The sequence below is a fragment of the Ambystoma mexicanum genome, chromosome 1q (genome assembly GCF_040938575.1).
Source record: "Ambystoma mexicanum isolate Mex_15411 chromosome 1q, UKY_AmexF1_1, whole genome shotgun sequence".
Taxonomy (NCBI): domain Eukaryota; kingdom Metazoa; phylum Chordata; class Amphibia; order Caudata; family Ambystomatidae; genus Ambystoma; species Ambystoma mexicanum.
This window is the reverse complement of record NC_090922.1, coordinates 1,483,781,876-1,483,807,816: the sequence shown is the minus strand read 5'-3', so window position 1 is coordinate 1,483,807,816 and position 25,941 is coordinate 1,483,781,876. Positions and strand designations below refer to the sequence as shown.

Here is a 25,941-nt window from a genome sequence, read left to right as displayed (position 1 = left end):
GAAAGTACTCACCGGTCCCACGCGCACTTGGACCCAAACTTTGCCCATTCAGTCCACTCGGGTTGCAGGTTTAAATGCGACAAAAAGGACGTCAGTGCGGCGTTCAGTTCCTGAGTTTCAGCGATGATTCTGAAACAGGACAGTGGCAATTTCTCCGCTCCGGATGGATGAATCGACCCAGTTTCACTGCAGCAGGCTTCAGGAGCAAGAGGGTCACAATTGCAGCGTAATTGCAAAAGACGTTGCCGCGGCAAGGAAACACGGTAACCGCGTTTACTCCGGTCCTGGCGCACTCATCTCACTTCAGACCTGGGAATGCCAAGTGTCCAAAATTCGGTGTGAGGGTGCCGTGGAGAAAGAGCTAGCAGTATACCAAGTTTCGAGGGCCTCCTCAAAACGACGGCAGAGACAGAACAAAAGTTCTGCGTAAGCTGGTCAGCCCACTGGTTGGCCCAGGGACACTTCCGAGAATGTTTACTTGCAGGTTTTGGTGAAGGTGCCGAGATTAGTTGGTCCCACTATTCCAATGGGTCGAAGTGTCTTCGCAGACCTTCTAGGACGACCAGATGCAGAGGGGTCCCACGGGACGACAGCGGGCTCAGTGTGCCAAACCTTCCAGCGGGTCACCAGCGGTTCCTCGACTCAGCTTCGTAGTTGCAGGATACTTGGACCCTATCCTTTGTTCAGTGAGAACTCTGGAGATCGACCTGGTAGTGGTGTTTTCGGCCTCCTCTTATCCAAAGTTCCCTTCGTGCCAAAACGGAGAGGACCCAATGGGAGATCTGCCCACAAACACACACTCCATATGTGGACCAATCACGGACCACGGTGGTCCCAGTCATTCATGGCACTCCAGACTCTCTGGCACCCAGGATGTGTATTGGACTCAGACGTTCCAGCCCACATCCTGGAGGCACACACACACAAGGCATGCAGAAGCCTGTGAAAGCAGTGGTTTTCGTGGGAAAGTGCATGACCAAATAAGGACTGACCCGCGTCGACTCGACCTGGGGAAGGTGAAGGGGCAAGAGGGCCAAAGGACAGGACAAAGAACTTTGTGGCATTGCCATTTTGGAGCCAGGCCACCTATTCGTCCAAAACGCGGTTAACGCGGTTAACATGGCAGGGTTAAAACGAATGCGAAAAGATAGCTGCCATCAGTGCTGTCCATGATACATCTGCACAGTTCATAAAAAGTCCAACGAGAGTATCTAGGGCCTTTGGAAAATGACTGTAGACCCAAGTGTGCAGCATGTTAAGTTACATTGCACACTTGTTACATGTTGCACAAAAGTTGCAACATGGGAGAAGGACTAAGGGAAACAAAGTCTCCCAGTACTGACTTATTTAAGGGCATGTCAGTTTCCCCATAAAAAGTAAGCAAAAGCCCAGAGGAGTGCAGCTGAAGGCTGTGCTTCTCTGGCAAAGTCAGTCAAGGGTGTCTAAACAGCAGCAAAATGTTTGGGGGTGTTCACATGGAGAGAGAATTACATACAATTATGAAATCTTTCTTAACACTCGCTCCTCCCAGACTAAGGACAGGGGGAAGGAATCCACCCCTGGATGAGTTTCTTGTTCAAGTCGGTTAAACATTCTGGACAACCCATCAGCATTGCTATGTTGGACACCTGGCCTATGCTCAATAGTGAAGTCAAAGCCTTGCAGACCTATGGACCACCTAAGCAACTTTGGATTCTCTCCCTTCATGTTCATTAGCCACTTTAAGGGCTTATGGTCAGTTTGCACAGTGACGTGGGTCCCATTGAGGTAGGGCCTCAGCTTCCTTAGGGCCCACACAACAGAGAAACACTCTTTCTCTACTGTGGACCATCTGAGCTCTCTCTCCTTAAGCTGGAGACTAATGAAGCCAGTAGGGTGTTCCTTACCCTTCTCATCTGTCTGCACAATAAAAGGTCTTTGGTAATCAGGGGCCTAGAGAACAGGGGCCTGGCACACTTGTGATAGTACAACTCCTATCCCAGTGTCAGAGGCATCTGTCCGCACAATAAAAGGTCTTTGGTAATCAGGGGAGGAGTCTTTTAAGCCATTGAAGGCCTTCCCACACTCTTCAGGCCAAGTTACCTTCTTGGGTTTCTTTGGAGTGGTGAGAGCAGTCAGAGTGGCAGAGAGCAGTCAGAGTGGCAGCTATGGTACCATAGTCTGCCACGAAATGTCTGTAGTACCCAGTGAGTACCCAGTGAATCGCAAAAAGTCGCAAAAAGGCTCTCACTTGGGTTTGAGTAGTGGGGGAAGGCCAGTCTCCTCCCTCCACCTACTTCATATCCAAGGTAGACCACTGGTCCTTGTCCAATCTGGCATTTACTGGCCTTTATGGTCAAGTGGGTCTTCTGAAGAGCCTGTAACAGAATCCTAAGGTGTTTCACATGGTCTTCCCAGGTGGCACTGAAAACTGCTATATCATCGAGATATGCAAGGCAGAATTCATCCAACCCATTCAACACATGATTCACAAGCCTCTGGAAAGTGGCAGGTGCATTCTTCAACCCAAAAGGCATTACCCTGAACTGGTAAAGACCCTCTGGTGTTGAGAAAGCGGTCTTTTCCTTGGCATGTTCTGCAAGGGCTATTTGCCAATAGCCTGCAGTGAGGTCAAATGTGCTGAGGTACATGGAGGAACCCAAAGTATCCACCAGCTCATCTGTTCTAGGCAAGGGGTGTGCATCTGTCTTGGTGACAGCATCCAGAGCCCTGTAATCCACACAGAACCTCAATTCAGAAGTACCTGCCTTTGGAACCAAAACCACTGGGCTGGACCAAGGACTACAGGAGGGTTCAATCACCCCAAGATCCAACATTTTGTTGACCTCTGTCTTAATGTAAGACCTTACTTTGTCTGGCATTCTGTATCCCCTACTTTTGGTAGGTACACTGTCTCCTGTGTCAATGTTATGTTTGCACCAAGGTGTCAAACCAGGGGACTGTGAAAACAGTGGGGAAAACTGCCTAAGCAAACTTTTCACCTCAGCCTGTTGATCAGAAGTCAGGTGAGGGGCCACTTTGGAACAGGTCAGGGAGAGGTTCTGACTCCTCTTCCTCAACATCTGAAGCCAGCAGCAGTGCAGCGATTTCAACTCTTGGGATGAAAGCCTTCAGTCTATTTACATGGAACACTTTTGGAGCCTGTCCAACCCTTCCAAGGTCCACTAAATAGTTGACTTCACCCAGTGACTCCACCACTGTGTAAGGGCCTGACCATTTGTCCTGTAAAGCTCTAGGCCTTATATGATTCATGATCAGGACTTGCTGACCAGGTGTGAAATTGATGAAGGAAGCTTCTGGTCATATCAATGTTTCACCAGAGCTTGCCCTGCCTTCAACTTTTCACTAGCCAGACCCATCAGGAGTATCATCCTTTTCCTGACCCCTAGCAGATAGTCTACTACATTGGTAGTAATGGGGGGAGTGGGCATCTCCCATCCCTCCTTGACTATGGCTAACGGTCCCTTTACAGGATGACCAAACAGAAGTTCAAAGGGGCTGAAGCCAACACCCTCTTGTGGTACTTCTCCGTAGGCAAACAGTAAGCATGGTAACAGAAGATCCCAAGTTCTTCTTTGGGGTTCTTCCAGAGCCCCAATCATACTTTTCAAGGTCTGTTAAACCTTTCAACCAGACCATTGGTTTGTGGATGAAATGTGGAGGAAAACGTATAAGTGACACCACATTCTTTCCACGTGGCCTGCATATACTTTGACATAAAGTCGCTGCCTCTATCAGACACAACTTCTTTAGGGAAGCCAACCCTAGTAAATATGCCAAGTAAAGCTTTTGCAACTGACTTGGCAGTCACAGTTTTCAATGGCTCTTATTTATGACCCTCATGCTTTAAATGTTGCATAAATGTGTAATAATGTGCATTTATTAATTGTCCCAAACATTAAACATAGATGTGTTTGTTCGGCATCAGTTGGCGTGGGGAGCTAAAAGTAGCTCCTATTAGCTGTCAATATCAAGTTAACCTCTTGTACGATACAAGCAGGAGATAAATAGCTCCCAGCCCATCTCGATTTGGAACCCTACAGTATGTGTCTCTGCATCCATCCCTCAGTAATCCCATGCTGTGGCATTTGTAGGAGCCGACTCTCGCTATGGAGAGTTGGTGTGAAGATCCCAGGCATACTGGCCTCCCTCTGTACACCAGATTACCTTCAATGCAGCAGAGCCCATTTTGTACTATTTACTGTTATCATTAACAAAACCTCATTTCATGTTCTCAATTATTAATGCTGCAATGGAGAAGGTCAAGTTCAGAAGCAGTTGCTGTGGAAGCCCAGCTTGTGGCCATCTTGATGCTGCAGGAGAGGGGCAAACGCAGAAGTAGTTACTGTGGAAGCCTGGCGTGTGCCCTTCTTGATGGCGGGTGCTAGCGTGGTGTGGCAAGGCAAATTGAGGCATGGCGTGCAGCGTTGGGATGCCAGAATCCCAAGCTGAAAAAGCTGCCTCAATCTTCTTCTATTGTATTACAATCTAGATGGCAGCGGTTCTGCTGGTTTATTGGGCGCATGGCTTGTGACCCACTGTGCTCTTGCCACACATCTCACCTGTGCGCCTCAACCCCATCCTGTCCCTGGTTGCATGCTGAGGTGCAACCGATTCTGGACCAGGAAAAGGAGGCTGAAGAATGAGGTATGTGGTACACGTTCTCCACTCTCAACCCTCACACTTATGGCGAGACGAGGGTATGAGTTGGTAAGTCTAAAGTGAATCCAGTGCCCCAAAAAAGTATTCAGAATTTAGTGCAAGCTGTGGCATATCCCCCCTGCTTCTACCAAGTAGGTGCAAGAGGGGAGTGCTGCTCATTGCCTATCGGCTTGAGACCCCACCCCCTCCAGTAAGCATTCTTTCTGGCGATCCTGTTGCCAGACCCTTAACTCGCCCATTTGTGTGGTGACAAGGTGTCGGGTGGAAGCCACAGAAAGAGTAGTGAGCAGAGGCCAGGTCAGAGAAGGAAAGCAAGACTTCACATTTGCATTTGGGGTATAGGGAGTCACTCAGCTTTAAAGTCAGAAAGACGGCTGCCCCCAAGTAGAGTTCATGTGATCATCTCTCCTGACCTTTTGTGGAACTGCCACACATCCTCTAAACGTTGCTATTGTTCCCTCAGATCTCAGTGGCCTTTATTATTGGCGCTGCCTGATGTCTGCTATCACGGCTGTCTACATGAATTGTGCAGGGTGACACAAATAATGGGATGATGTCACTTCTCCCCAGAGGGAAGGCCATCCCTCTGGTGTTAGAGAGGTAGCCCACTAACCGATATTGCCCCTAGGGGTGGTAAAATACGGGAGGACCTCACAGGGAGAGACTCCCCTCTTGGGGATAGGGACTCCCATTCTGTAGTGGAACCCCCTTAACCTTTGAGGCCCTAAGATCTCTACAACCTATTTCTACCATCATGTATTGTAATGTTCCTACTTGTACTCCTGTATACTTTGACACAGCCAAGGTGACAAACAGCCAGGGTCACTCTCAAGCACTTTTCCAAAGTAGTGAGATGACGAGGCCCCAAAGAGGTGTAAAGATCACACCATGAAAAGCAACAAAACACTGACAGTCCACCTGGGAGGCACCAGCTACACAGTATAAAAAGAGACAAGTAACTAGAATCAGGCAGAAACCAGCAAAAACGGTGGTAACTCTTAGACATTCGAACTAGGAACAGGGAAGTGATCTGAAGCAGCAGGTCCTCGTCAGATGTTGTTGCAGTTTTTCCCTGGGTGTTGTTGCTGTCCCCAGCTACTGGACTGTGCTGATGTTTTTCCCTGGGTGTTGTTGATCTCCCCAGCTACTGGATTGTATTGCTGCTGTTCCCCTGGATTTTTTGCTGTGTTTCCCTGGGTTTAATGCAGTGCCCAGCCAGCCACTGGATTGTGTCGCTGTGTTTCCCTGGGTGTTGATGCTGTCCCCAGCCCCTGGATTGTGTTGCTGTTTTTCTTTGGGTCTTGTTGCAGTCCCCAGCCCCTGGATTGTGTTGCTGTTTTTCCCCTCGGTGGTGTTGTTCTCCCCAGCCACTGGATTGTGTTGCTGTTTTTCCCCTCGGTGGTGTTGTTCTCCCCAGCCACTGGATTGTGTTGCTGTGTTTCCCTGGGTGTTGATGCTGTCCCCAGCCCCTGGATTGTGTTGCAGTTTTTCCCCTCGGTGGTGTTGTTCTCCCCAGCCACTGGATTGTGTTGCTGTTTTTCCTTGGGTCTTGTTGCTGTCCCCAGCCCCTGGATTGTGTTGCTGTTTTTCCCGGGGTGTTGTTAATGTCCCCAGTGACTGGATTCTGTTGCTATTTTTCCCTGGACGGTGTTACTGCCCCTTCTGAATTTTCATTGTTTGTTCCTGCAGTGGATGCTTCCTGTTGTTACGGTACATCCACACAAAGGTGAAACATAACCCAGATAGATACCAAGAAAAAAGGGGTAAAAAGTAAAATTATAGGCATTAAGAGCGATGCGAGAATGAATTAATTGGAAAGAAGACAAAGCATTGCTAAGTTACGAATGAAATACAAGAACTGGCTGAAGGGATTTAAGAACAACTTACAGTATGCCAACTGGAATATAGTATTCAAACTTTGTAGGACTTATAATGTAATCTATACAGGCAGTTTATTATAGAATAAGAAAACACTGATGTTAACATAATTTCTGTAGAAGCTTGGACCAAATTCATCTCTTTATTATACTTTGAGGAACAGAGGCTCAAATCTAAAAGTGAGATAAGATGAAACCTGAAGATATGGTATTTCCCTTTGGGTTAGAGGATGTTTTAAAGATATTATAAAAAACTGAAATCCTCTAGGGCTCCAGGGCCTGAAAGATTGGCAAACATGGTTATCAAATGGAACCCAGAAAAATGGGCAGCAATCTTGATGAAACTATATACTGCAATCTGGAGGAGTGGTAAAATACCGGACAGCTGGAGAGAGGCCATATTCATCCCAATTTATAAAGAAAGAGGGAAGATTGCGCCCTAGCAACTATAGGCTATTAGCCATGGCAGACTCCAGCTGTAAGATGTTCTGCTACTTGCTTTTACAAATGATTAATAGTTGGAGCACTGCAAATAAGCCTATCTTGCCCTTGTAATCAGGCTTTAGAGCAGGCTTCAGCACGATAGAATACATGGTGACGTTAAACTATGTTGTGGCTGAAGCTATAAAGAAAGAAACACAATTATATGCAGTCTCGGGAGGATAGCTTAGAGGCAACGTGTTCAACTTGGAAGTAAGACGACACAGAGCAACACTGGTTCGTTCCAGGGTCCGCGCTTAGAAACCTATGGGTATTAAGCACATTATAAATAACCAATCATATCATATATCAAACCTGTTTTATAGATTTTTCCAGAGCGTTCAATTGTGTGGATAGAGAAAGATTTTGGGGGAAATTAGAAAAATGGAAATGTGTTCCATAGTTCTGCACTTCCTCAAAGAAATGTATAGGGAGACAACTGTAACCATAGGTGTGAATAAAGGAAAGGAAAGGTCATCATCCATTAGAACCAATATGGGGCTCAAACAGGGGTGTGTGACATTACTTACTTTATATAATTTATATGTGTCCGATATGGGTGAAAGCTTTGATGGTATAAACAAATTTCCATCAAAAGATTAGAGAATTGGCTATAATGTGGATGTGATATTTGTATGTATTTATTTATTTTTGAATTTATATACCGCACATGCAGCCCAAAGGCATCGCTGCACTGTTACTTGTGGCAGTCTTAGTTACAAAAAGTTACATACATGTGATGAAGACATAGCAGGAGTACAGTTGCATGTTTTTGGGGGTCATTATGAGGTTGTAGGTAATGGAAAAACGATGCCGGTAAAGGATTACCGGCATCGCATACCGCTCCGGGCTATTCCGACCTAAGAACCCGGTATTAAAGGCACCGCTAATAACGGTGCCTCTAATAGCGGCAAGGGCACAGGCACATGGGCCTTGAGGCAGACAATACTGGGATGCCGCTAACAGGAGGACATCACAAGTCATGCGGACATGCAAATACCGGCATCATGAAGGCGCTAATAGGGGATACCGGCATGCCGGCAATACCGGCATCGCAAAGCACCCGTAAACTGCTATGTGCAGTGTTCCCAACTGCCACAGGTGCACACAATCAGCACAGGTGGAGCCAATGGAGTCTGGGCCAGCACAAAAGGAGCACACACACACGCCACATCCCTTCCCACATCAAAATGATTCCACTAGTAGTAGCAATACTGGGGATGGAGGACATGCTTGCATTGCTACATCAGCAACAACAACAACAACAACAGCAGGCACCATAGATGAGACACAGGAGGAGTAGGAGGGTGAGACAGGCCCAGCATGCCCCACCAGTGCAGCCAGTGGTACCATGCAGGCAGCCCCCAATCCCTCGCATCAGAGCCAGTCCATTCAACCTAACCCCTGAGCAGATCCACACCCTGTACCGTCTGGACCGGGACACCATCACCACCATCGTGGACATGATACACAACGACATTGTCAGCCTCATTGAAATACGCACTGCCATCCCCCCTGTACTGAAGGTAGTGTCGGTGCTCCACTTCCTTGCCACAGGCACCTGACAGCACACAGTGGGGCACATGCATGACATATCACAACCCTTACTTTCTCGCATGCTGGACCAAGTGCTGGATGCCCTCCTGAAGCACACAAGGGACTTCATATCCCTACCACGGACTCCCCAGGAGATCCTTGACACAAAAATTGGCTTCCATGCACTGGCAGGCATGCCAAATTGTATTGGTGCCCTCGACTGCACCCACGTGGAGTTGGTGGTCCCGCATGCCATGGAGGTGGTGTACCGCAACCGCAAGCAATACCACTCCATCAATGTGCAGATGGTATGTGACGTCAGCACGATCATCACACATTGTTGTGCACGATATCCTGGATCAACACATGACTCAATGGTCCTGCGGAACTCTGCGCTACCACGCTACATGGAGCGACATGCAGGACGACGTGCCTGGCTGCTTGGTAAGTTGCATGACAGTCACATGGCAGTGTAATGGGGGGATAGATGCACACACCACCATGGTGTCATTGTTGATGTCACAGCACAATGTGCACATCACAAAACACTGTGCCCCAAAGCATCCCAAACTGAACATGACAAACAAATCCCATAGCAATGTAGTAGGCTGGACACCTATCACAACATTCCAAACTTAAAAACACCCCACATCCCACAACACGTCCACCACTCATCATCGTACCTCACCCTCTGTAACACAATCTAGCGACATGCTGTGAATATTCATTATGTAAATGTCTGCAGCAAATCACTACACAGGACAAGCATCCATGGGAGTGCACTGAACAAAATCACCAAGGGAATCCACTGCTTGTCACAGGGCCGCCATCACCACAGAAGTGCACCATGTCACCATCGTAATAATTTGCGCTGAATGCCTAATATTGCAGAGCCTACTGCCAACGCTGCCAGTTAGAAAATCATACAGAACACAACACATCACAAATGTGACACAAACACAGCGGTATGCGTCCACAATGCATGAGCAACATCAAGGCAGTGTACACCGAGTATCATCTTGGAGGTGCAACCCACACCATAAGTCCATGGCACAGAACACATTGAGGGCATTAAAATTGTGTGCATGCAACCAGGGACATATGCATGTGACCAACGATAATCTGCAAGCATGTGTGACTAGTACAGCTGTCCATCATGAATCGACTAACATATACCTTTTATTGCCTCTCATGCAGGTGATAGTAGCTATCCCTTGAAGCCGTGGCTCCTCACCCCTGTCCGAAACCCACAGAACAAGCACGAGGAGGACTACAATCGTTCCCATACCCGTGTGGTCATCGAGCAGACCTTTGGCCTGTTGAAGGCACGGTTTTTCTGCCTTAGCCGGCCAGGTGGGGCACTCCTCTACAGTCATGAGAAGGTGGCCAAGATCATCATGGCATGTGTCATGCTGAACAACATGTGTATCCGACGGAATGTCCCCATGCCCCCTGACATGGAACTGCAACCACCTGGTGATGATGAAGGGAATGAAGAAGATGTGGGTGCACATCATCGTGGTGCAGATGCACAGGAGGGACGTGCTGTGCGTCAGTCAGTAATTGCATAATATTTCTAACAAACATGGGTGCAGAGGCTGACATGAAAGTTGGACAGAGGGCACTGGGTGTGGGAGTACATGTACACTATGCACTGTATATCAATAAATTACACATATGCAATGAGGAATGTCCACACAAGAATTTTTTTTCACACAACGGGTGTATTTAACTGTCCAAAAAATATTAACATGCTCAAATCCTCCACCTCACACACCCTCTCCCTCCTCCCCCTCCCCCCATATCTCCCCCACACACCCTCACTCCCCTACCCCTACAACTCCCCCACACACCCTCTCCCTCCTCCCCCCACAACTCCCCAACACACCCTCACCCCCTCCCCATCCCCCCACAACTCCCCATCCCCCCACAACTCCCCCACACATGGTGTCCAAGCAAATGCTTTACGTGTCAGTGTCTATTGCCTTCATCAGGCTACCCCGTCTACATCCTGCCACTTCCTGCATGGTGCGCGCTGACCTACATAGGGGGCTGGTTTGGGTGGAGCTTGACGAAGAAGGGGTGGCCGCTTGCTCCATTCTGGGGGCTGGAAGCTCAGCCTCCATGGAATCTGCAATGCGGGTGAGGACCTGCCTCAGGGCAGACACCTCCTCACATAATCTATTGGTGCTTTCCACAATGACCTGCCTCAGGGACGCAGTGTTGTCACGCCCCTCCTGCCTTGCTTAGGCACTGTCTGCGATGAACTGCCTCACCAGGGCAGTGAGTTCCTCCTGGCGCTGGGCAGCGTGTCCTGCATGCTGCACGCCCGCCGACAGACCAGTAGAGGTGGAGGGTGCATGTGTGACATAAGCAAATCCATTTGGGTGCTCCGTGGGACTTATGCTCCCTTGTACGGACTCCCCCCCAGACTGCTCCGGGGTGGTCTCGTGGTAGGAGTCGACAGATGTGACATGGGGGGATGGGGCGGGACTTGGTGTTGTAGGTAGGTCGGAGGTGTCGTCCTCGACAGGCACACATACCTGGCCCTGCACGTCATCATCTGTCAGGGGTACCGTAGCTGCCGCCTCCCCAACAGAGCTGTTCTCTGCAGATTGTGCCCCGTCGACTGTATCCTGTGCAGGTGTCACAGGTGTTGTGGGGACTGTGGTGATGGGCCTTAGCGGCACCAGTGCCATGGCACCCTGGGCTGTTTTGGTCTTCGGTGCCGGTCGTGGCTTGTCTGGGCATTTCAAAGTGAAAGGGCTGTTGCCTTCATCCCTGGCCCTCTTCTGGGGTGTAGTCGCCTGTGGGGGTGAGTCCCGGGCCTCGCTGTCATGATCTGAGCCTGTGGGGGACCAAGAGAGGGACGGCATGAGTGATGGTTTGACAAGCATCATGCATACATTTGTATTATTGCTCATCTACACATTAGAGGGGATTAGGCAGTGGAGTTTTGATGAACACGTTGCTTGCTATATGGGTGGATCATGCAGGCATCCGTCGGGGTCACTCAAGTTGGGGCGGGCGTATGCTATGTGACATGCATTACTGTTGTGGGCTGCGTGCAGTGTGAGTTATGCCATTTTCATATTTGTGTGGTGTGTGTCAGGTATGGCATTGCCATGCTGCATGCATGTGCATGTGTCTGTGCCCGGGACGACATCTAGGCAGGAAATGTGTATGTATTGGGCCATGCCTTAACTATTTAGACAGACACATTGGTGGACTATCAACATACTTTGCATTACACTGTTTTCTTAGGACACTCACCTCCCCCCGCCGATGATGTGGCCCCACGCTCCATATCGCCAACACCTTCAAAGGCGTTTATGCCAATTGTGCTGGCACAGATCTCCTCCCACCGGCTTGGTCCTCCACCAGTAGCCATGGCCTGGCTCCTGTTTGCAGACAGGATGTTCCTGACTCGCAGGCGCAGGTCATCCCATCTCTTCCGAACATCCTTTGTTGTGCGGGGGGTGTTGTCTACCGCGCTGACTCTTTGGGCAACAAGTTCCCAGATTTCTTTTTTCTTGATCACTGCCTCCCTCTTGAGGCTGTTTGTGGAAACAACCTTGGCATTGACAGCCAGGGTCTCAGCCAGCATGGTGAGTTCATCCTCATTAAAGCCCTCTTTGCGCTGGCGGGAGGTGCCCTTTTTTTACTGCCTTGGCCATGGTTTAGCTGTTGGAGGTTGATGTATGTAGTCAGCAATATGCTCCAGGTCCTGTGTGCTGAGGATGGCAATGGATTGTGTTTTTCAAGATGGCCGCCGTGCTCTTTCCCGTTCCTGTGCGATGATGCTACTTCTGGTTCCGTTTATTAACGATCACCGCTATCAGCGGTCACCACTGATAGCGGTGCCCGCTATTGCCGTTTCCATTGATGCCGGTAGTGCTGTCTGCGCTTTCCATGATGCCGCTAAGGGCCATTTTTTGGACTTTAAAGGTATGCCGGTAATGTTGTTACCGCCATGGCGCAAAGCTTGTGCACGCGTACTCGTAATAGCCCTCTATTAGCGGGCTCTTTACTACATGGACACAGTATTTGCTCCATGCCGGTAAGGACTGTTACTTACCTCCAGCCTCGTAATGGCCCCCTTAGGGTACATTATCTTTACATTATATACACATTCAGATACAGATATTAGCTAAAACATGAGAATGAGTAGAGTTTCTGTCTTGGATGAGTTTTAGTTGAAGAGCATAGTCTTCAGCGACTTACGGAATGCTAGGTGAGAGACTTCTGCTCTCAAGGGTGGTGGTAGGGCATTCTATTGCAGCGCTGCTAGCTATGGGAAGCTGATCCTGCCTGCTCTGGCTCTTGATCGTGAGCATGTTTGCATACAGAGTTCTGGTCGGTGTGGTGGATCTAGTGAGGTGGATTCTCTCAGAGAGGTAGGGTGGAGCAGTGAGGTGGATGCACTTGTGGGTGAGGGCAAGTGCTTTAAAGAGGACTCTTTCTTTTACCGGGAGCCAGTGTGCCTCTTTCCTAGCTGACGTGATATGCTCTTTCTTGGGTATTCCCGTGGCTGCTCTCAAAGCGCTGTTTTGTATATTCGGAGGTTTGGTCATGTTTTTGGTACAGGTGCCCAAGAACAGTGCATTACAGTAGTCAAGTCTTGATCCTGCAGTGGCTCTGGCAATTGTAATGCAGTTATCCTTAGATAGAAAGGGCCTGGATGCTGTCAGCAGTTTGGCACGGTATGCTGCTGTGGAGGCGATGGAGTTCACTTGCCTAGTCATCGTTATATTAGAGTCTAGATAGACGCCTAATGTTTTTACTGAATTGGCCACTGGGATTTTAATATTATCAATCATAAAGTAGCTGAATTGGGAGTCAAGGTTCTTAAGTGTTTCCTTAGAGCCCACTATGAGTAGCTCGGTTTTGTCTGAGTTGAGGCATAGGCCATTGGCTGCCATCCATGCTTGAATCGTGTTGTATATGTGGTTAAGTGTCTTTGAGTCAGTGTCATAATCTTCAGTGAGTGTGAGGAGGATCTGGGTATCGTCAGCGTAGTTTGTGTACGAGATACCTAGGGAGTCAAGGATGAGGAAGAGGGGTCGTGTGAAAATGTTGTAGAGAGTTGGTGAAATACATGATCATTGCGGGATGCCGCATAGGATGATGAAGGGCGAGGCTGAAGCAAGGTCTGAGAAAACGTGCATAGTCCTCCCTTGCAGGAAGGAGGCGATCCATGCGGTGATATTAGGAGAGAGGTTGGCTGTAGTGGAAAGGTGGTGGCATAGGACTTGGTGGTCAACGAGGTCGAATGCGGCTGATAGATCTAGGAGGAGGAAGAGCGCGGGTTTCCCTTTGTCTCTTGCCTCGTCCATTTGGTTTTTTAAGTCAAGTAGGGCTGTGTGAGTTCCGTGACCTGGACGAAAGCCTGATTGTCGTAATCCAAGAAGTTTGTTTTCCTCAATAAATTGTTGTATCTGTAGATATGCTGCTTTGTCCAGTATTTTGAGAAGGAAGGGGACTGTGGTGATGGGTCGGTAATTATTAGGTGAACAAGAGTATAGGGAAGGTTTTTTCATGAGGGGGCGACCCAGGCTTCCTTGAGACATGAGAGGACTTTACTTACGGCAAAGGAGGCATACACAAATGCTGTGAGGAAGGGGGTAAGGTGGCTGGCACAGTCCTTAATAAGTGTGGCTGGGCATATTTCTCCTTTACAGTTTGATGGCTTGATGGATTTTATGATGTTAATCATGTTGGATTCTTTAATTTCTCTAAATGAGAAGGAGTTTGGTGCTGCTGGGGGGGTGGTAGTGAGGAGGAAGGTGTGGGTGTGGGGATGCTGAGTGCTTGTCTGGTTGTTGGATTGCCAGTTCACCCGAACTTTATGGTTGTTTGCATGGCGAGACCCTGTTGGCCCATGGGAACATGGGCCTGGGGTGCCAGGTGCGGAATGAGCCAACAAGACCGAAAAAGAAAAAACGTATGTCATATTTGACTGAATTTTGGCTATCTGAAAATCTCGTACAGCCTACAAATTTGAACAAATAAACAAAACATTACAGTGAAGAAGGGCAGCGGGGGCTTTGGGGGTGTCCCACGAACCCTTCTTCACTGTAATGTGTGTGTAGGTTGCGGGGGTGTAAATAAAGTATACAAGAAAATAAAGAAAAGCAAACCCTGTGGCGCTGGTTCCCATACACACAAGTGAAGGGAACCGGCGTTGCAGAGGAATGTTTGAGACGGCGTCACGCAAGGGGGTGTGCCGCCCACAGGTAAATAAGGGCAAAGTCTGAAATGTTCAGTGGAGAGAAGTCTTTTCTCCCTCGAACATTTGAGCTACCGTCTGACCAACCAAATCCACCAGGGGCACTAATGATGCCGGGAGCATCATGGATGGAGGGTGTATGGGCGAACCCAGAGCACGATGCTGATCTGGGGGAGCCAGACCAGCGAGGACCTGCAGGACCGTGATCAAGGTCCTCCAGGCCCGTAATTGGACGGACACCGGACTTCCTTTGTTGGAGCCTGCAACCGTTCTGAGGCACATGCATGCAGGAGCTCCTTTTATTAAGCCGGGCCTTAATGCATTTATGGCCCATCTTAAAAGGGCAATACACTTGGGAGGGACACACACATTACACTCCTCCTTTTTCAGAACAAACCAAACAAATGTTACTGAAACATAAATGATTCTCCCTCGTTACAGAACGACAATAGTTATACTACTTGGGAATTGTAGGGTAGACGACTCATAGGATTGACCGATGATAAACACATAGGGACTCAGGTAGTTGCAGACATATAACATGTATTGAACACGCTGTACATATTCAGCGGGTGAAAGTTGGGGTTGGCGAACTGCCGGTGGAGTGTTGGCAGTTCTACCACATTTCACAAGAGCCTTTATTAACCTGGGGTAAGTGGAACTTCAACCACTGAATGACGCCATTGTTAGTTGCTGGCACCATTTAGAACATGCCTACAAACCTGGGAGCACCAGGAACCACAATGGCTTAGTCCCTTGATGTTGGGGCAGGCAGTGAGATGAGACGCGGGTAGCAGGGTGTCAAGGCTGCGCCACGTTCAGGCTCAGTCAGCCTCTTCATGTTGGGTCAGGCAGCGAGACGCGGGTAGCAGGGCGTCTAGGCTGCGCCACATTCAGGCGCAGTCAGTCGGGATGCCTCTAGGTGTTGATAGGGCACGGCGGTGTGGCAGCATGTTACTCACCCCCTTCTTGGCCGCACAAGCACCCTCTTAGAGGGTGGTGCCAAGGTTGAGCCGGCATGGTGATGAGCCGGCTTCGGAGAGGCTACATCGATCTGGTCCATTGATGGTGGGCAGGCAGCAGCACAGTACTGGTGGCAGGATGTCGAAGGCCATCCGCTTCACTCTCCTCAAACAAGAGTCCTTATTTCTTCCTGGAATTGCACCAGACACTCGCCTCCCCACCCCAGGCAGGGGTTGTTGGCAGGACACTGCCAGCATTAGAGGGCGCACAAGCACTTGTGTTGAGCTGCAACCCTCACGTTGTGGTTTGAACCGTCCTTTCTCTTTACTTCTTGCAGCAGGGCATTTTCCCAACTTCTCTCATAGCTCCAATACAGAGCACTTTTCCTCTTCTTTCATTTCATCTACCTCACTGCCAATGGGCCCGGAATCTCACTGAGGCCATTTATATTTTATGGTCATGCCGCTGACATGGAGCGCTTTATCTTATTTCACTGCCCTGTCACGGCCTGGGTCGTTCAAAGAAGGGACACCCTGTTTTCTTCTGCTCCGACGTGGAGCACTTTACTTTTCACCCCCAGGCAGCTGGCGATTAGCTGTCGGCACAGCGAAAGTGCAGGAATGTGCTGTATCGGCGACTCATGAATGGGGCAAGACACTACTGATCCTTCTTTGCTCCGACATGGAGCACTGTGTAACTCACTGCCGGAAGGCCCAGATCACCACATGGACAGCAGGTGTACCTGTCATTGTGGCGGTGTCCAGTGCTCCATTTTGTTCACCTCTGATGGGCCCGGGATCACACAGTTCACCGCCAGAGGCGCGGGATCTTCCAACTGCCCCGGGGACTCACATTGCATTTTTTGTCCTGCTCTGCCAAAGAGTGTATTTGGAACTCACGGCCGATGCGGCCGGGGAATGCAAGTGAGTGCTGGTACGGCAGATAGCAGGCATGTACTGCCAACGGCATCTCCCATATGCACGGGCATCTTCTTTCTTTATTTTGAACCGCTCCGGTAACAGTAGCGTGTATTCTTCACTGCTGATAGCCCCGGGATATGGAAATGGGTTATACATTTTCTTTTCCATGTGCAGGCATGCAGCACTTCATTACTTTCACCACCAGCTGGCTCGGAAACAATATTTACACAGCAGGGCTTGCTCTCCTTACCAGCAGCAATTGCTACTCCTCTCCCCACACATGCCGAAGAACATTACTGGTGCGGCAGAGGTCACGCTTCTTTCCCGAGTGGGAATAGCTCACTTGCTCCAGCAGGCGGAAGGAAACAAAAGCACTTGGCGGCGGAAGCCGCAGGGGCTGCGGGCAGACCCCCACCCTGGAAACACAAGCACCCTCGTCACAGAGGGCTGTGGCCACGGAGGACCTACCAGCAGGGCGTGGGCATGACATTCACTCCTCTCTTTCATGGCGGATGCTGCTTACCTCTCTTCCCGCTCGGGTGGGCGACCACACCGCAGTGGTCCTTCTCACTCGTCGCCATTAGTGTGGGACAGGCAGTGGACGCACAGCCGGCCTCACAGGTGTTATGGGGCCCAGCACCCTATTGGATTGCCAGGGTCACCCAGACTTATGGTTGCTGCAGTTGCAGGGCGGGACTCTGTAGGTCCATGGGATCGTGGTCCTGGGGTGCCAGGGGCACCATGGATGCCGGGAGTATCCTGGATGGAGGGTGGCCTGGGCGGACACAGGCCACCATGCTGATCTTGGGGCTCAGACCAACGAGGACCTGCAATACTGTGATCACGGTCCTGCAGGCCCAAAATGGGACGGACACCAGACTTCCATTGTTGTAATCTGCAGCCGTTCTAAGGCACGTGCATGCAGGAGCTCCTTTTATTAGGTCGGGCAACGACATAGTCATGGCCCATCTTAAAAGGGCAATACACTTGGGAGGGACACACACATAACACCCCCCTATTAGGAAAGATTTCTCTTTACTCTACCTTTCCTTCCATCTTCATGGAACCCCCAAACATTTTACTTTTATTTTTTAATCTGACCTGCACTTTTTACAGTGCAGTGAAGCCTTAAACTTCACTACACTACCTTTTGCTCATATGTCATGAGGAACTGACATGTCCTTCAGGCTGTCAGTACTGGGAAACCTTGTTTCCGTGTTACTGTGTTACTACTTTTGGTTACTTTTGTATCACTTGTGTTAACTTTTTATCATTGTACAAAGCAGTTTACACTGCAGTACAGTGGGGTACATTTTTGTTTTGCCCTAGACTAGCACTCAGAGGATTGGATTTTTGGTTACTCTAGGTGTGCTAAAAGGATAAGCTGGTGGCTGCAGTGACTTTTTCCCCACTTTCGGGGACTTTTACTTTTACCGCGTTTACTGTGTTTGGCTACTAACTGTGGCTACTGATCAAACATGGCCTTGCCACAAGATTTTTTGCTTGTTCTTTTGCCATCTTGATCTTTTAGCCTTCTTCCTGGCCTAAGAGGCCAGGAAATCCTTATAAAGACATCCGGGGCCCGGGAAAGCAGAAGCTTGTGGCGGGCTACTGGAGGGCTGTGTGTGTTTGCTGGCAGGATGTGGCCTGGGACTGTCTGGTCCCAATCCACAAACTGGTTTCAGTGTGTCTGAGTGGTATGCATGAATGTTCCCACCAGTGGTCCTGATTGTACCACTACTGTGGTGTGTGTGTGGGCTAGTCCTGCTATTGGCAAGTCAGGGCAGCAGCTCTTACCTGGATTTTAGGATAAGAGGACCCCTTCACTAATTTTTCAGAGATCCTGGAGAAACCTGAAGGAGCCAAGAATCCTATCCAGCTGCGAGACCCTGCGAAGAAACCGGTAACCCATCGGAAAAAGGCTTGGCTACCAATTTCTGCTGCTGTCCTGGAGGAGCTGTGTCTTGCTCGTGAGCTTTAGCAGTCAAGCGAAGGAGCTGCAACCTCCCCTGGGGGTGGAGGGACCCATCCATTCCTGACGTCTGCTCGGTGCCCTGCAATGAAGAGCCTTCGGAAGTGTCCCGGGATCATCCTGTGGCTGACCAGCTCTGAATTTGGACTACCGTGCTACCTTGCTGCTGGCGTCACTGTTCCGAGTTTTGACCTGGAACTTGGGGGTATCCTCAGCTGGTCCTACGCGACTGACCTCCACAGAATTCCAGCATCCTAGCATCAAGGGGACCCGAGATAGGAGGGGAAGTCCGGCCGTGGCTGTTGAGTACCTTTCATCGCCGTGCTGCTGTGACCACTGTCTGAAATCGCTTACCTGACCCGAGTCCAGTCCTTAGAGGGGTCCTGCATCGAGTTCTGCTGCATTATTCAATCAAGAGTCCTTACAACAGTGAAAGACACCAACCAGAGATCAGCTAGAAACTGCACCCCCTGCAAATCAAGACTGCGACTTTCGGTGGGAAAAATAACCTCGGGCCCTCTTCCTTTGTCCTGCCAAGTCTGGGGAAGAATAGGAGTACAGGGAGGGTAAGTTACAGAGCTTCTTACCTACCCCTATACTCCCATTCTAAGACAAAGGGATTATAATAAACCTTTATTCTAACACTTTTGGCTTTGCCATTGCTTGATTGCACAAGACTTCTGAAAGTTGGGGCTACTTCTGTTAGCTCGTACTCGAACCGTAAGAACCCTTCACTGGACGCCGAGAACCTACCTGCATTTTTTCCTGCTTCAAAGATTCTGTGGAACTTTTACCTGAACTATTGGGCAAAAGGCCCCAGTTAGGGATCATTCTCTGTGGACCTTGAGTGCCTAATGCTAATCTAACCTTTCCTTTGCAGGAGTTTCTGATATGTATTATGCCCTATAACAAGGGAATGTATATATGTATCTATTTTATTCAGTGTTGTGTGATAACACTACTTGCTAGTAGTCATTTTTCTATAGTGTATTTTGGCCAATAAATAACTGTATTTGTATACATCCTGCCTAAGTGTAATTTGTGATTCCCATTGTTTGACCTTGTTGTGGACCCTTTACAAGCTCACCACCTCTGAAGAACTTGGCCTAGACTGCCAGTCTCTGCTACCCGAACTGGTCTGGCTACAGTTCCCCAGAGTTGTCCCTGTCACAATATAGGTTGGCCTTCTATACCTCTGTCCACCAGGCCAGAGTATAGAAAATCAGTCATACCAAACCCCCACTGGTGCATTTTGGGGTTATATTACAGAAGGTAACTGTTGTGCATTGTTACATATACCCCAGGTGGGAGAAGTACGACGAGCACGACCACAGGAAATCATACACAAGGGAGGAGTATAGGCAATTGGAAGGCCCCAGACAGAGTGGCCACTATATTGAAATAAGGTCGCCGTCCAGTAGCGAATCACCATCCTCAGGTGATGGCCAGAGAAAAAAGGGATATGTGTGGGCGCTGAACAACAGCATGGCAACCCAACACAGCCCGGTCCTGACTCTTCAACTGAATGACAAACTGCTACAGTTCTTAATAGACACCGGAGGTACGGTCAACATACTCAGTGAGGACGTATACAACACCCTAACGAAAACAACAAAGCCCAAGAAGTCCACCGTTGACATTTACCCATACGGCTCCACCAACACTGCTGTGCAAGGGCGTCATCTCTGCTAAGTGCACACACAAGACTCACGCAGCAAAGATCCTGCTGCATGTTCTCAAGACGGAAGTGAACAGTGGTTACATCCTCAGTTTTAAAACGGCAGTGGAAATGGGGCTTGTACACATCTTATACCAACTGATGGCCCACAAGTACTTTGAAGACCTGAAGACATTGAAGCGTCATTCCCAAATCTGTTCAAAGGGATGGGAAAGTTGAGAAATCGCAAGGTCCAGCTCCACATCAATCATGACGTCAAACCCGTTGACCAGCACTACAGGAGCATACCCATTAATATCCAAAGACCGGTAGAGGAGGAGATTAATAAACTTCTAAAGCAGCACGTCATCGAGCCAGGCAATCAGGGCCCACCCCATCGGTATCCCTCATAGTACCCATCCAGAAGAAGTCCCGGACGGCTCCATCAGACTATGTGTGGACATGAGGAGGGTGAATGAAGCAATAGAAAGAGAACAGCACCAGGCACCCTGAATAACGGAAATGATACACCTACTGCTTGGTGCCAGGTTTTTTACAAAGTTGGAACTCACAAAAGGGTACCACCAGATTGAAATTGTGCCAAACTTACGATATATCACCACCTTTGTCACTCACATGGGCCTATTCCAATACAAACTGCTCCATTTTGGCATCTCGCCTGCCGCAGAGATCTTTCAGGAGGAAATCCACAAGGTCATTTGCCATGTTCTAAACTGTCTGGTCTTTGGCAAGTCGAAAGAAGAACACGATGCAGCCCTACACAAAGATGTCTGCTCAGCACTGGAGACAGCGGGACTAACACTTACAGAGTGAAATGCGAGTTCAGAAAGGGCTCGCTTAGATTCTTAGGCCACATATTTTCGGAGAAGGGCATGAGGCCAAACCCGGACAAAGCAGCTGCACTAAACATGGCCCAGCCACACCAGAATTCCTCCCAGTTGCGGTCCTTTCTCGATTTAGCGAGTTACAGCTCGAGGTACTTGCAAGACTACGCCACCGTCAGCAATCCCATGCGCCTAGGTGGAAGGACCAGCCTTTCGAATGGTCGCCAGACTGCCACTTTGCTTTTCAGACCATAAGGAACAACATTTCCAAGGCGGAGGACATGGCTTCTTCGACACAGTCAGGAAGATTGAAGTAATCATCGATGCCAGCCCCGGTCGGCCTGGGTGCCTTTCTGACGCAGAGGGACCCCTCGGACCAAAACACCCGGTTCATAGTGGCCTATGCAAGCAGAAGCCTCATGACCACTGAACAGGCGTACTCAAAGGCCACAAAAAGTGGGCCTGCGAGTACTTCCACCTCTTCCTGTATGGGATAGGCATTCACAGTCATCACCGACCATCAGGCCCTCCTTATGATATTCAGCAAACCCCCAGGCGATAATGCCCCCCAGAATAGCCCGGTCGGGACTGCGGCTACAGGACAATAAGTGCATCACCCGGGCCTTGAGCACAACCCTGCCGACTACTTGTCCAGGCACCCCAGGGGCTCCCCACAAGTGAGCCCCTCCATTGCTGATGCTTACATCAATTATGTTATCCACCACCTGCAACCCCAGCCAGTGTGCTGGGCCACTGTGGGAAAAGCATCCGAAAACGACCCGGTTTTGGCAACCATGACCCATTGCATCCGAACAGGCAAGATAGCGCCTATCAATAATCAACCGAGACTGGAGCAAGGGATGACATAAGATCCCTGGAGCTAGTAAAAGATGAACTGACAGTGGTGGATGATCACATAGTCATGAAGAGCTGCAAGGTTGTACTCCCATCAACCCTGCGAGAAAAGACAGTCATGCTGGTGCACGAAAGCCACCGGGGGGTCCACAAAATGCTCTCTGCGTCAAAAGGGGTGGTTCCCCAAGCTGGATGCCCTAGTACAGGAGGTCATCGGCAGGTGTGACATCTGCACGCTGGTGCCACAACCGCCACACCCCAACCCACTGAAGATGTCCCTGCTCCCAGAAGGTGTCTGGGAACAAGTGGCCGTACACTTCTTCTGACCGTTATGCAGCAGTACCTGTGTGTTGGTGATGACTGATGAACATTCTTGCTTCCCAGATACACAGGTGATTGAGTCTACAGCCTCGACATGTGTCATCCCAGCCCTAGACCGCATGTTGTGGACCTATGGTATACCGAAGATCATAAAGTCTGATAACGGTCCATCATTCATGAGCCACGACTACGAGAACTTTTCACACTACATGGGGTTCCAACAGCAAAAGATAACCCTGTGATTGCCCCAAGCCAATGGCATAGTAAAACGGTTTATGGCTAACATCAAGAGAACCCTGCAGACAGCCAACCTCATTAATAAACCGTTTGAACAGGCGCTACACCAACTTCTATGGGAATACCGCCACACGCCACACAGCACCACCAGCGTCAGCCCATCGGACTTCATATTTCATCGAGTCATCTGAATGAGACTGCCTGAAGCCCCTGTGCCCACTCGGACCACATCCCAAGAACAACTGGTAAAGGCTCGAGATCTGGAACAGAAAGAAAGAAAGAAAGAAAGAATGAATGGGATGACACGCGGCAGGGGTCGAAAGACTGCAAAATTTAACCTGGAGACCAAGTAGTGGTATGCCAGCCGAAGTCGAGAAAAGTAGACCCAACATTTGCACCTGAACGGCTGGTAGTAACCAGCCGAAAAAACACCATGATAACTGCCAGTGGAGAACAACAGCACTCCATAACAAGGAACTCATCCCAATTAAGAAAACTGGCAGGCACCGCGCCACAGAGGTGGGGTAATCGCACACCATGACAGATGTTTTTCGATGATCCTTATCAAGGTGATGGCTAGCAGTCAGAAGAAGAAGAGGCCAATTGAGTTGACGGTGTACGCGTCCAGGAACTCCCTCTCCCCACGAGGCCTCAACGTTGCCACATAAAACCCCAGAGACTAATTGAAGAAGTGGGGCGAAGGCAACAGTGACGATGCATGTTAAGAAGGTGGGAGATGTCACGTTGTGACGTGACGAGTCTGCATGCCCTTCCGCATCGTTGTGAGGGCCGCCTCAGGTTTGGGCCCGATTGTTGGGGAAGTGACTTGGGCTAGGGACGGGCGGGTGAGGGAAGTTAAGTCACAGTTACTGAGAGAACGAATAGAGAAGCTTCTCCATATCATGCTGCGTGTGTTGCCTTTGTTGAGGTAGGCGTGTGTTCTGCGGTCAGTGCTTTAAGTGGGGTAAAAAATTGAGGGGGGCCCTCGTGTGGGGGCGTGGCTTCCATTGTTGGCGTGGCCTAAAACGTGCACAAATCATTGTAAGGTGCGCAAACAAATATATATTTGTATGCATACTACTATGGTTTGTGTACTTTTCAAGCCTCATAAACATAGCAATGTTACATATTTCTATGTTTATTAAAAGGGTGGCTTGAAAAGTGCACAAACCATAGTAATTTACGAACACTTGCGTGCTTACCTTACTATGGTTTGTTTACTTTTCAAGCCACCTTTTATAAACATAGACATTTATAACATATTTCTATGTTTATAAAAGACGGCTTGAAACGTAAACAATTCAAGGCATCTTTTATAAAGCGTTGAGGACGGACAAAACCCAAGGTGGCTTTGTCCGTCAACAAAGCTTTATAAAAGATGCCTTGAATTTTGCACGTTTCAAGCCGTCTTTTATAAACATAGAAATATTTCTACGTTTATAAAAGATGACTTGAAACTTATATAATTCAAGGCATCTTTTATAATGCTTTGCCACCGGAGAAAGGTGCCTCGGGCTCAGTGATCTCTGCTCAGAGCACATAGATCACAGAGCCCGAGGCGTCTTTCACCCTCTGCGAACCCGCGGGCTCTGTGATCTAATCTGCATATTAGATCATGGAGCCCGTGTTTGCGGTGGGTCAGTGACCTGGGGAGGGCAAACAAAGGAACAGTAACTTCCTCTGATGATCCCTCATATGAGAGGTCATCAGAGGAAGTTACAGTGACTGACAGAAGTGCCAGCCAGCCTCAGCAACGCTGTGGCTGGCTGACACTTCTGTCAGCTCGCCTGACATTAAAATGGCAGGTGCATCTCCCGTCGTGGCTGCGGCTGCGGCCGGATAATCCGACCCGCAAATGATGTGTGGGACCGGGGGGCCCTGGCATGGCCCCGGCTCAGTCCCACTATTTGGAAACTGACGGGGCCCGGCCCCAAGCCACTTAAAGCACTGTCTGTGGTGGAAGCCCCACTTGCACCACGACAGACCCTAAAATTGGATCTGGACACCACTTCCATGAAGAGGGAGGAATGGAGACAAGACAGGAGAGAAGGAGATATGAAGCGTCCAGGAACTCAGGGTGAGGGGCTGGCGATCTCAGAAGCAAAGAACAACCTGTGCAGACAAAGCAAACTACAGCAGTTATTTACCTTTCAGTGCCTGTGCTTCTTACGTTGTGCAGAGTAGGATGACACAATATTGTGTTTAGATGTAGAAATAGAAGACATTATTATGTTATTAATTAAATACTACTATAAAGATATATAATGAAAATCTCCAGAGGAGCTGCCGTTCTCCTCTCCCCGCACAGTAATGAACGCCCCATCACATACACAGGAGACAGGATTAACAAGACAGGATTAACTGGAGGTTTAGGAAGAACAAGCAGAGACAACTTTACTTGGCCAAAAAAAGATGATCACTTTCTCACCAAGGAGTGAATAGTCGCCGGTCACTCACCCACAGCAAATGATTCCCCAGTTATTCCTTAGAATACTGTGGTGTATTTCACATTTTGAAACGTAGCATTTGAGGTCCCAGGGAGACAGAAAGGAGCGCATTCACCGCTCGGGACCTCGGTGAGTGACTGCAGATTGGCCCGGGCTGAAAATCTGCATCGGCAAAGACGAAGAACAGACATGCGCAATGCTGAGATACTGCTCCCAAGAGCATGCGCAGTAAAAGAATGCCGAGTCGGGCGAATAACTAGGCACAAACTGCGCATGCTCAGTGAATGTCGCCCTACGCCGCGGTATTAAACAGCTCTGAGACACTAATCACCAAAGTATGTGCAAGAAAGGAGGGAAAGTGGGGGTGCTCAGTTGTGACAGCACGGGCAAAGAATGCACATACGACTCATGAACGGCTTAGGGCAGAGCATGCTGGAAGGAAAGGCATGCTCCAACAAGAGACACCCATAATCAGGGGTCAAAGTAGGGGGGAACTAAAGGGTACGACGTTCCCTTGCTTTATGCGACCCAGTACTTTTTTTTATTTTATTCATATTGGGGACAGGAACCTGAGCGTTGCTGATATCAGGCCAGTACAACATCGCGCGGGCCTATCTCGCAGGCGCTGGAAGAGATTTATTTATTTCAATAGGCTGTTGGGATACAAACCTCATTCCCAAAGCAGCCAAAACACCCAGCTTGATCGCGATCTGCGTATGAAGGGCTGTAGGCTCAGCCTTGTTAGCAGGCAATGGGAGGGGTGTGCCTGTGTCTGGCCATGTTCTTTAAGAGGTGCAGGGAATAGGAGGGGTGTGTCTGTGGCTGTCCATGTTCTATAAGAACACCCATCAACACTGTCACTGCATTTGTATTACTGCCTTTGAAATATCCATAATAATCTGTACCAATGCCCCTGTGATATCTGTCTGAACCTGTTAAG

At 49.2% G+C, this 25,941-nt stretch overlaps 1 protein-coding gene across 3 annotated transcripts in view; it reads right to left on the bottom strand.

Annotated features, from left to right (window-relative positions):
* LOC138550260 (zinc finger protein 268-like) overlaps positions 1–25,192 on the bottom strand; it is a 118,530-nt gene extending 93,338 nt beyond the window's left edge. Inside the window, exon 1 of one of the 3 annotated variants that reach the window (XM_069642397.1) lies at positions 24,983–25,192. The gene's annotated coding sequence lies outside the window, so the exon portion shown is untranslated. Of the gene's footprint in view, positions 1–24,701; positions 24,763–24,982 lie in introns of those variants that run through there. The other 2 variants (XM_069642396.1, XM_069642399.1) reach the window with 2 other exon arrangements.
* Positions 25,193–25,941: the final 749 nt, after the last annotated feature.